This window comes from Peromyscus maniculatus, chromosome 6 (assembly GCF_049852395.1).
Source record: "Peromyscus maniculatus bairdii isolate BWxNUB_F1_BW_parent chromosome 6, HU_Pman_BW_mat_3.1, whole genome shotgun sequence".
NCBI lineage: Eukaryota > Metazoa > Chordata > Mammalia > Rodentia > Cricetidae > Peromyscus > Peromyscus maniculatus.
The window spans coordinates 37535854-37546466 of NC_134857.1; the positions used below are offsets into that span (position 1 = coordinate 37535854).

At 44.1% G+C, this 10613-nt stretch overlaps 1 long non-coding RNA gene across 1 annotated transcript; it reads right to left on the reverse strand.

Moving 5' to 3' along the window:
* Nucleotides 1–518: 518 nt before the first annotated feature.
* LOC143273731 (uncharacterized) lies at nucleotides 519–5759 on the reverse strand. The gene is made up of 2 exons (XR_013051919.1): nucleotides 5016–5759; nucleotides 519–788 (listed from the first exon to the last, which is right to left on the reverse strand). It is a non-coding gene; the product is annotated as an uncharacterized LOC143273731 (long non-coding RNA).
* Nucleotides 5760–10613: the final 4854 nt, after the last annotated feature.

Consider the following 10613-nt stretch of genomic DNA (forward strand, 5'->3'; position numbering starts at 1 on the left):
TCATAACAGATTTTAGCTGAGTTTGAATCTTCATTTTGCACTTGCTTGTTTATTGCGGACCTGCTTTTATTGTTTTTCTTTTTCTTTCTTTTTTTTTTTTTTTTTTTTTTTTGGTTTTTCGAGATGGGGTTTCTCTGTGTAGCTTTGCGCCTTTCCTGGAACTCACTTTGGAGACCAGACTGGCCTCGAACTCACAGAGATCCACCTGTCTCTGCCTTCCAAGTGCTGGGATTAAAGGCGTGTGCCGCCGCCGCCGCCGCCGCCGCCGCCGCCGCCGCCGCCGCCGCCACCACCACCGCCAGGCTTATTATTTTTCTTTACAGTAAATCCTAGGCCATTCCACTTTTTAAATTTGGAAACAGAAACGCTAACCTGGGGATCTTAACCTGAGGAATCTTAACGTAGTTTCCACATTAAAACAAGACAAATAAGTGTGACCATTTTGAAAATTCAGATAATAAGGACTGACTCAAAAATAGTGTACCAAGGCTTCTCTGAAAAGATTGTGCCCAGTGAAATGTAGTTTCTGATGTGTTCAGTTCTATTTTATTCCTTAATCAGAATTAAATCTTAAAAAAATCAGAGGGAAAATGTAGACAACCTTTTGAAACCATGTTTTGCCTTCTGTGTTAGGATGTTGATGAGAAAGCAGCGTTTACCTTCCCATGGCATTGCTGACTGATCTGGGTGAGGAGAAGATGAGCTGTACAAAGGGAAATGCTTGTGCCTCCAGAGCTGTAAGCATGGCCTCTCTCTTTAAAATGGGTTCCATGGATTTTTCTTTGCCACTGTGTATAGATCCAAGAGGAAAGTGAAAGTATAAATAAAGAATATTCATATGGATGAAATGCAGGCAGAGGATAGAAAAAAGACTAAGTTTTTTGTGGACTCAGACATAAAATCTGAAAATTGCCATTTAGTTTACAGGAGGCAGGAGAACACCGGGGATAATAGAAACTATCAATATTTTGATCAATGACAGAATCCACTGGGTATTTTCTTGCTTTTGTAGAATGTTTGCAGAGTTTTGAGAACTGAGTGAGAATGGAAATAGACTGCAGTATAATTATTGTCACATTGTTATACAAAATAACCTTTATTCAAAGGCCCATCTGAGTTTTCGTTCCAATGGGTATATTTTTAACCCTGAAGATTTATTATTCCTCTTTTTTGGATAGTCCTTTCTCTCATGCTTAACTCTTGCAGTGAAATGGTGAGAACATTTGATGTCCACTCCAGTGATTCGGGGAGATATAATATGTTCTTATTAACTGTTCTCAAGTATGGTGCATCTAAGCCCTTCAGCTGACCCTTCTTGTTTAAATCAAAACTCGCTCTGTCTGACCAGCATCACCACAATCACCGCAATGCTCTGGCAGACCAACAACTACCATTCTGATCTCTGCTCTATCAAGTTGATGTTTGGATTCAGGTGTTCCAGTTTGGTTTCTGCTGATGTGACCCCCCTCCAAAAAAAAAAAACAAACATCAACAAGGAACTCTATGTCTAACCTAACACTTACTTGAGTATTGGGTAAACACTTCGGATTGTATTCTCAGCAGACCTGTAGTCTCTAATTGCCCAAGAGCTTAGAATGGCCCCAGAAAGCATATGGAACCAGTTATAGAGTTTTCCCTGCTTCACAGTAACCCATCTCTTTAATGCCTCCACCAATGTAGTTAGTAAATGCATTTACTTATTTATTTATTACTTAGTTCTACAAGTCTAAAAAGCTTCTGAAACCACACAGACATTGGAGTATGTCATTTAAGTCAAACTCAGTCTGTGCTCCCAAACTTTGGCCATTTATATTTGGCTCAGAAAAAAATACTATCTCTTATTCCCTTTGTGTCAAGAGCTGTGTTGATATTCATTAGCATACGTATCTATGGAGGCCTAAATGACTCAGGGTCAGAGAATCTGAGCTTGCTTTACCCAGCAGGGCCGCATAAGGAGATGATTTGACCACGGGCATGGTTTCCAGGTGTTTGGAAGGGTCTACACTTGGCTATGCAGTGTGCTTTGATCTAGCAAGGGGGAGGTCTCTTGCCCTGCCCCTTGGCATTGTTATAAAAAGCCCTTTCAAGGGGCAAAAGAGGCCATTGTGATTTGATCCAGGACCTCCCGAAGCTGTCCTGTGTTTCTGTCTTTCTCCTCTTTGCTATCTTTCTATCTAAAAGTTTCTTATCCCTCTCTCCTCCTCATAGGAAGCCTTTAAAAGATGGGAGCTGGCTCCCACACATATCACATTTTCTTTATTGCTCATCCATTGATTAGCATCTCAGATAATTCTGTAGTTTGGTTATTGTGAATAGTTCTGTAATATACACCACTGTGCAGATGCTACTATAGTATTCTGCCTTTGACTGTTGTGTATATACCGAGAGGCAGTGTGGCTAGTCTAAGGGAACTCTATTCTTAATTTTTAAAAGAAACTCCATATGGACAAAGAAAGAGCCACATGCTGGTCTGGGGCTCTTCACCCCAGGCAGAAGAAGAAAACATGGGCCCGCCCGGCACCACACGGCCCTGGCTGGGTGGACCAGCTCTATTATGCTGAGCAAATACATAGTGGGGTATGGGAGAGAGAGAGAAAGACAGAATGGTTCATGTCCTATGGAGAGAGGCAGATCCAAAGAGGTGAAGGCCGCGAGGAGTGGGATAGGGTCGGTGCCCTGCTTGCCACCAGGGCCACAGTGATATCTGGGCCTGAGCTGCTGCCAAGGGCCATGTCTACACCCATGGCTGACCGTGGTCTGTGCTGTTGTCTATGGCTCCTGTTACCACTGAAGGCTTAGAGGATAAGGCTGCACAGAGTCTGACCTGCCCCTCACTGGCTGCAACACTAGGGAGAACTGGTCCCACCCCTCACTGGCTGCAGGTCCTACCCCTCACTGGCTGCAGCACAGTAGTGCTGACTCTGTTGGCCAGGGTGCAGGTGAGCCACACCCAGGGCAGGAGAACAGGAGAATCACCCCTCCCCTTGCTGTTTACTGCATAGGGTGAGCTAGCCAGAGAGGTGCTGGGGAGCTCACCTTGGTGTTGAGAATGAGGGAGAGCTGGTGGGCTGACCAACCCAGCAACCACCCAGGCCTAGAACCACGGCTATGAGTTGATCCACCCCAATGTCCATCCCATCTGTGATCTGCTGGAGCATGTGAAGGGGCTGGCCCTGCATACCCGAAGTTTCAGGATCTCCATGACACAGGACAACAGGCTATCCAAGAGGAGTACCAGTGAGAACCCAGTATCTATAGTATAGCAGAAACCAGAGGCCTCGAACCAGACCAACGGCTCTTGGCAATGAACGCCTGTAAGATGGACTAAAGGGTATACTTCACATTACAGTTTCCACGACACATTTTTTCTCCCCCCCCCTCTATTTTCTTTTAAATATTGTTTTGTTTTATCCTGGGGGGAGGTTGCAAGGGCAGAGGGCAGATGGGAAGGGACGGGGAGATGAATGGAATCAAGCTGCATGATGTGAAATCCACAAAGAGTCAATTTTAAAAAAGCTAAATTGGGAGGAAAAAAGGCAAGTTAGTCAGACTTGCTGACTCCTATTTATCCTAAGTATGGGTTGAGCCGATGTGTTTACACTTTTGTTCACTAGAGATAATTGCTTCTCCTTAGGTTGGTCTTCAACCTATGATTTTCTTATTTCGTTTTGGTGTTTATGCTTATATTTTACTTATTAATGTCTAATTTTATGCTACTGTGACCAGAGAACATACTTTATAGCTAATTATTATAAATTCATTGAGACTTGATTTATATCACAGAAAATGGTCTTAATAAGTGTTCCACTCTAATTAAGAAATAATGTATAATCTGCTATTGTGGAGTGGAATGTTTTATAAATATCTACTAGAAAAAAAAGAAAATCCACACATATTTCCATAACATCTAGATTAATTCACATTCCCACCAGTGGAATTTGCCACTTTTTACCTCCGTAACTTTGACCAGAAGTTCTTTTCTTGACTGTAACTATTCTAACTGTGATGAGATGGAACCTAAGGAAAGTTTTTATTTGTATTTATTTCCCTGGTGGCTAAATGTGTTGAGCATTTCCTTATATATCTATTGATCATTTATGATTCATCATTTGAGAGATGCCTATTCATTCCTATTAGCCATTAGTTAATGGAATTTTTACTCTTAAAAATGATGTAGGTGTTAGGTGAAGAGTTGGCAGCTTTATCACGGTCCCTCTTGACTCTGTTGATTGTGTTTATTTCCTGAGTTACTGGAGCCCTATTCAGAAAGTTCTTGCCTATCCCTACAGCTTAAAGTGGTCTCCTGATCTTTTCTTCTAGTGGTTTAAAGTTTGAGGTCTTCAGTCCATTTTGAGTTTTGGATTTAGCTTAATTCTTCTGCACACAGATACCCAGTTAGCTCAGCACCATTTACTAAAGAGATGGTCATTTTCCCAGTGTGTGTTTCTGTGTAGGTTCAGAGGAGCCTAACAGTTTGGGCTCATTCCTGGATCTTCAGCTCTGTTCCATTGCTTACATGTCTGTCTTTGTGTAAATACCATGGTGTTTGGGTTACGATGGCTTTATACTACATTTTGAAATCAGATATTATGCCGTACAAAGCTATGAAGAGTGCCATTGGAATTCCAACATGGAGAAGAAATATGCCTTTCAGATACAAACCAACAAATCCAGAACTCAGGTTTCCAACCACCTCCACACATTCCAGACCAATGTTCACTGCCATAATTCCCACAGGGCTAAGTATCAGACAACAAGGCAGTCTTTGCTCCAGAGCCCAGTCACATTAGTGCTCACCCAACCTTCCCATTCCTATTCATGGGTACTGTAGTAAGGTTCTTGCACATACTTCTTCCTTGTGACTCCAAACTGATCCTTGGGCTTCCTTCTATGGTTCCTGCAGCATTGTGTGTCCTTCCCTTAAGTCTCTGAAAACAATAAACTATCCTTTCCATGGTTATCGACTCTTGACCCATTGGCCTTATTATACTGCCATTCTAAAATTAACACCTTACCTTTTAAACAAGTGTTACATTATCCATGAACTTGATGATAATATCTACTGTCCTTCCAAGACACCACCAGATGGTTCTGTAGTGACAGCTAACCTTCACAGACATGATCAAAGACAAAAATTACACATTTAAGGACAACATAATCTTTGACTCCACCAATAACTCAGAAAAATAAGTTCTCAAGAAATGATTTGGTAGCTTGACTAGAATTATTGTTGAAGTCCTGGAAGCTTAGTGGAGTGAATATGCCCTGTCCCCTGCCACCTTGGGGGCTGTCACTATTCACCTGGGGTTTGGGACTGATGCTAATGGGTAGCTGATCGCTCAAATGGCATTTTGGGTTTATTTCATTTTGTGTCAAATAAAAGCTGTGCCTAACTGTGCAAAATTTAAAGTTTTACAAGAAAAAAGTTGATTAGGTAAGCCGAAAGCATTACCATCAGACTTCTCCATTTAAGGTTCATAAAGAAAGAATGTGAGATAATTCTAACCTATTTTTCTCTTCTCCTCCACAGAAATTCATAATAATAGAATAATAACAGGTTTCAGGATAACAAAACAGGAACATCTCAGGGTTCCTTTGAGTAATTCAGAACTTAAAAATTAATATAGGGTTAAAGTTTGTCATGATGAATTCTATATTAAATATAAATTAATTACAATATACTAATTATACTAATTAGCTAAATAAAAGGAAAGAAAGTTATAGATATCTACAACAACTAGAGTTCCACTCTGAGTCAGACACAGCCCTTTTCTCACTCCTTTAAGATGCTCCTCTTCCAGTCCCAAGGGGGGTGGTGAAGGCATGAGCTCCCTGCCAGGGCAGTTATGTGGCATTTATGCAGAAAGTGGCTAGAAAATATACTAAATCTACCTTTAAAATACAAGAAAATGACCATTGGAATTCTAAGCAACGAAAGTAGAAAAAAATAGTGAGATACTTGGCTATTTTAACATTTTAATCTCTTTCAAATAGGAAATACTTTTAGAAATGAGGATTTAGGGGCTGATGATGACTTAGTGGTTAAGAGTACTGTCTGCTCTGCCGGGCGGTTGTGGTGCACGCCTTTAATCCCAGCACTCGGGAGGCAGAGGCAGGCAGATCTCTGTGAGTTTGAGGCCAGCCTGGGCTACCAAGTGAGTCCCAGGAAAGGCGCAAAACTACGCAGAGAAACCCTGCCTCGAAAAAACAACAACAACAACAACAACAACAACAAAAAAGAGTACTGTCTGCTTTTTCAGGTGTTCAAGTCCTAGCACCTGCATGGTATCTCACAACTATCTGTAACTCCAATTCCTCTTCTGTCCTCTGTGGGACCTGCACACACAGGGTGCACATATATACAGATAGGCAAATATTCATACACATAGAATACAAATAATAAGTCTTAAAAAATAAAAATCAGGATTTTATGTTTTTAACTTATTCATGTGTCTTTTACATCATGCATCTCAATCCCATTCATTTCCCTGTCCTTTTACATCCACCCTCTGCCCCTATACTCCCCCCCCCTGCCAAATAAAACAAAATTTAAAAAAAGAGGGGGGAGAAAGAGGGAAAAATTAAAAATCTTGTCAGGGGAGCTGCAGTATGACACAGTGAGTCACACAGTGAACCCCTTTGTCCATGATTCTTTACTTGCAAGTGTTCACCGCAGAGTCATTGGTCTGGTTCAAGGCCTCTGGTTTCTATTATACTATCGATTCTGGGCCCTCACTGGGACTCCTCTTGGATATCCTGTTGTTGCCCTGTGTTGTGGATATCCTGAAGCTTTGGGTCTGTGGGTCAGATCCTTTCACATACTCCAGCACGGTTTAGATGGGGTGGATGTTGGGGCAGGCCACATCATAACCCTGGTTCTGGGCCTGGGCAGCTGTAGGGTTGGTGTGCCTGCCATTTTTCTGTCTTCACCACCAGGGTGAGCTCTCCAGCATTGCCTCAACGGATTTATAGCAATGAGTGAGGGGTGGGGCCAGTTCTCCTGCGTTCACACCCTCAGGGTCTGTTCTCCCACATCTACACCATCAGGACCAGCTCTACTGTGCTGCCCAGGCAAGGTACAGGGACCGCTCTGCCTAGTGCTGCAGCTGGTGAGGGGCAGGGACAGCCCTCCCCACTCTTATGACCTCAGAGCCAGCTCCTCTACCTGCCTCAGGAGTTGATGGGCATGGGGTGGGGGAGGCATCTCTCATCCACCCATGCCACCACATGGCAGATGAGTAATGGAGACAGCTCTCCCTTGCTCACAACTTTGGGACTGGGTCACCTACACCTCTGCCTACAGGATTGGTTCCATTGTGTTGCCCAGGCTAGGTGCAGGGCCTACTCTCCCGAGTGTTGCAGCTGGTGGGGGTGAGAGATGGCTCTCCTGTCTTATGACCACAGGGCCAGTTCTCCCAACTGCCTCAGATGTTGATGGGGCGGGGCAACTCTCCCCTGCTTATGCTACCACAAGACAAGATGAGTAATGGGGACAGTTCTCCCATGTTCACAACTTCCTGGCTGGCTCACCCATACCTCTGCTGCCCTGATGAGGTGCAGGGCCTGTTCTCCTGAGTGAGGATTTTACATGTTTATGAAAGTATAAATGTAAACCACTTCTGAGATGCATTATTGAATCAGAAAGGTTTCTTAGTGCAGTAGTTAATTTAGAAACTAAAGTACAGAGAAAATGTATCTGTGGTCGCTAACCCTCAAATGGAGTTATTTTATCACACCTCCCAAGGCTCAGCCTCAAATGGTGACATCTATATCACACACACCCCTTGCTCAGACTCCAGTGAGGACATCTATATCACAGCCCCCCTTGCTCAGCCTCCAATAGGGGCATTTATATCACCCTCCCCACCAAGGCTCAGGGACCATCATGAAAGAGGGAGTAGGAAGACTGTAAGAGCCAGAGGTCAGGGAGGACCAGAGTATGAAAGGTGAATTTGACAGAAGTGATATTAAGATTCAATGGGAAAAGATGACTCATACAATTAATTCAACAATTATTCCAATTATTTTGTTGTATAGATTATCATATAAAATACATTTAAGTACTCATATGGTACTAGTAATTTCAGAAAGGTGTAAATATCTTTAACAGTACTGCAGATCTAAGAGAGGGCCTCATATATGACAGGCAAATGCTCTACCACTGAGCTAGGGCCCCACAGCCTCAATGGTTATAAACTTGAACTAAGAACAATTTCTTTAATAAGGCATTAATTCATAAATATTAAAGCCATTTTCTCCATGACTTACTAAGAGAAAAGGCCTAACGATACTGAAAGTGGTAAGTGCCAGAGAGAAATGCTGAGCCAAATCACCTGCCGTTTTCTGGCTTAGGTAACAGCTCTAGTGAGCTATCTACACCAGAAAACCAGTGAGCAGCAGAAACTTCCAGTGTGGGAAACAGGTACTCTCCTCCCTGTGCCCCGAAAAATAACCAACAAAAGCTGTAGAAGAAATTAAAGAAAATAGAGACAAAAGTGAAATGAGAAACAGCTAGTGGAGGAGAATCCAGGAGCCTTACATGGGACAGAACGCTCAGAAAGAAAACGTGGCGACAGAAATGGAAGAACTGAGTGGAAGGAAAACAAGAAGCAATCTCTTCGAAACAGCAGATAAAAGGACAAAAATGAGAAAGAAAGAAAGAAAGAAAGAAAGAAAGAAAGAAAGAAAGAAAGAAAGAAAGAAAGAAAGAGGCCAGTACAGAAGATTTAACACCTGAAAGGTAATTCCCAAAAATGGGAGGAGAGACATTATCATAGACATAGCTAAAGATAGTTCTCCAGAACAGAGAATCCTTGAGGAACCCAGCAGTGTCCCACGTAAAGATTCCCAAGACACTGTGGTGCCTACCCCAGCACTGAGCTCAAGAGAAGTTTTGAAACGCTTCTCACGTCTCCCAAACCAAATATAACAACAACACAAACCAATATCAAGTTCAGGGAATCTGCTTCACAGAAATGAGCACCTAGAACCAGACAGTGGAATCTGCCGCCGTGAAACAAGAAATCCAGTTTATGAGAGAGCCAAGACAAAACCTGTGAGTAGAACTGTGAAGTGGACTCAGGGAAATAGGCAATTTGGATGAAATCCAGAAAACTAAAGGGAAACTGGTATCTGAGAGGACCAGGCAGATGCCATAGCAGGCTGTCAGTTTTCTCTCAGAGATCAGGCCTCAATTTCAGTTTCCTGAGACTTGAGCAAGCAGTTTCTGAGAGGGCCATGAACAAAAGACACAGTCCTTGCAGTAGCTCCCTTTCTGCACGTACTCTGACCGCTCAAGGTTCAGTCAATTGTTGACTGTCTAGAACCCCTCACCAACTGAGAGCTATGTGCATGAGTCAAGGACAGAGCCTGGGCCACTGAGTCAGCCCCCAAAGTCAGTACGTGCTAGGCCAGCCAGCCTCCATGGCAGCTCAAGGACAAAGCCTGGGACTTGTTCAGCCCTGCCCCAAAATCGTAACTGTAACCCCCAACTGACCCTAGCCAATTAAAAGTTACTAACATGAACGCCACTCACATAAACCAATCCTGAGTCTGTTCCTATGTAGTCTGTAGACCCTAAGCTCCCCTTGCTTTAAAAACCCTGCCCCATTGCTACCCGGGGTCTCTCCTGCTCTGCTGCTGTGTCAGACGGACTGAGAGTCCTGAGTTACCTTGTAGTAAAGACTCTTTGCTTTTCCATCGAACTCGGTCTCTTGGTGGTCTTTGGAGGACTCTGGGTACAACAGTATCTTCCTGAATTAAAAAGAAAAAAGGGGGGTTGTTTCTGGCGGGGTGGGGTGGGGTGGGGAGTGGGTTGGTTTTGTTCCAGTTTTGCAAACTGTTGGTGCATAAAAGTCAGTCAGGCCTTGCAACTCAAGCGGAGTGGGTTGGGGAGCCGGGTGGATTGGGAAGCAGAGTGGGCTGGGAAGCGGAGTGAGTGGGCTGGGAAGCGGAGTGAGTGGGCTGGGAAGCGGAGTGGTTTGGGGAGCGGAGTGGGCTGGGAAGCAGAGTGGGTTGGGGAGCGGAGTGGGCTGGGAAGCGGAGTGGGTTGGGGAGCCGAGTGGGTTGGGAAGCGGAGTGGGTTGGGAAGCAGAGTGGCATGGGAATGCCTGTGGAGAAAGAAGATCTGGGAGCCCTGGGTGTGCCACGGATTAAAGGTTGAGCAGACACAGAATGAACAGTCAGGAAGGCCAGGAATAGATCGGGGTGGAGTGCTTCTAAGAAGACCAAGAAGGCACTGAAGGGGAGGCCATCATAGTGTCAAGGTGTTCAGACCAGTGATCTGAGAGGCAGCCTGGTGGGATCTGACTGTGCAGGTCAAAGGACATGGAGGAAGGGGAGGGGGCAGGGAGGGGGATGCAGGAGGCAGCTTATGCTAGGCTGGAGATGCTTGGGCCCAGTTCACCCCCCAAGGGTTCCTGTGCAGACACTTAGCCCCCTGTGGATGCATCAGACTACAGAGGTGCAGGCTTTAAGATGTGAAAATTAGATCTTTAAGAGGGATTAATTTTTTTTTCTCAGGAGAAAATTAGGTCTCACGGGAGTATGTTGTTACCCTCCACCATCCAGCCAATGTTACAAAGCAAATACATTTCCCCACCTGCTCTGCCATT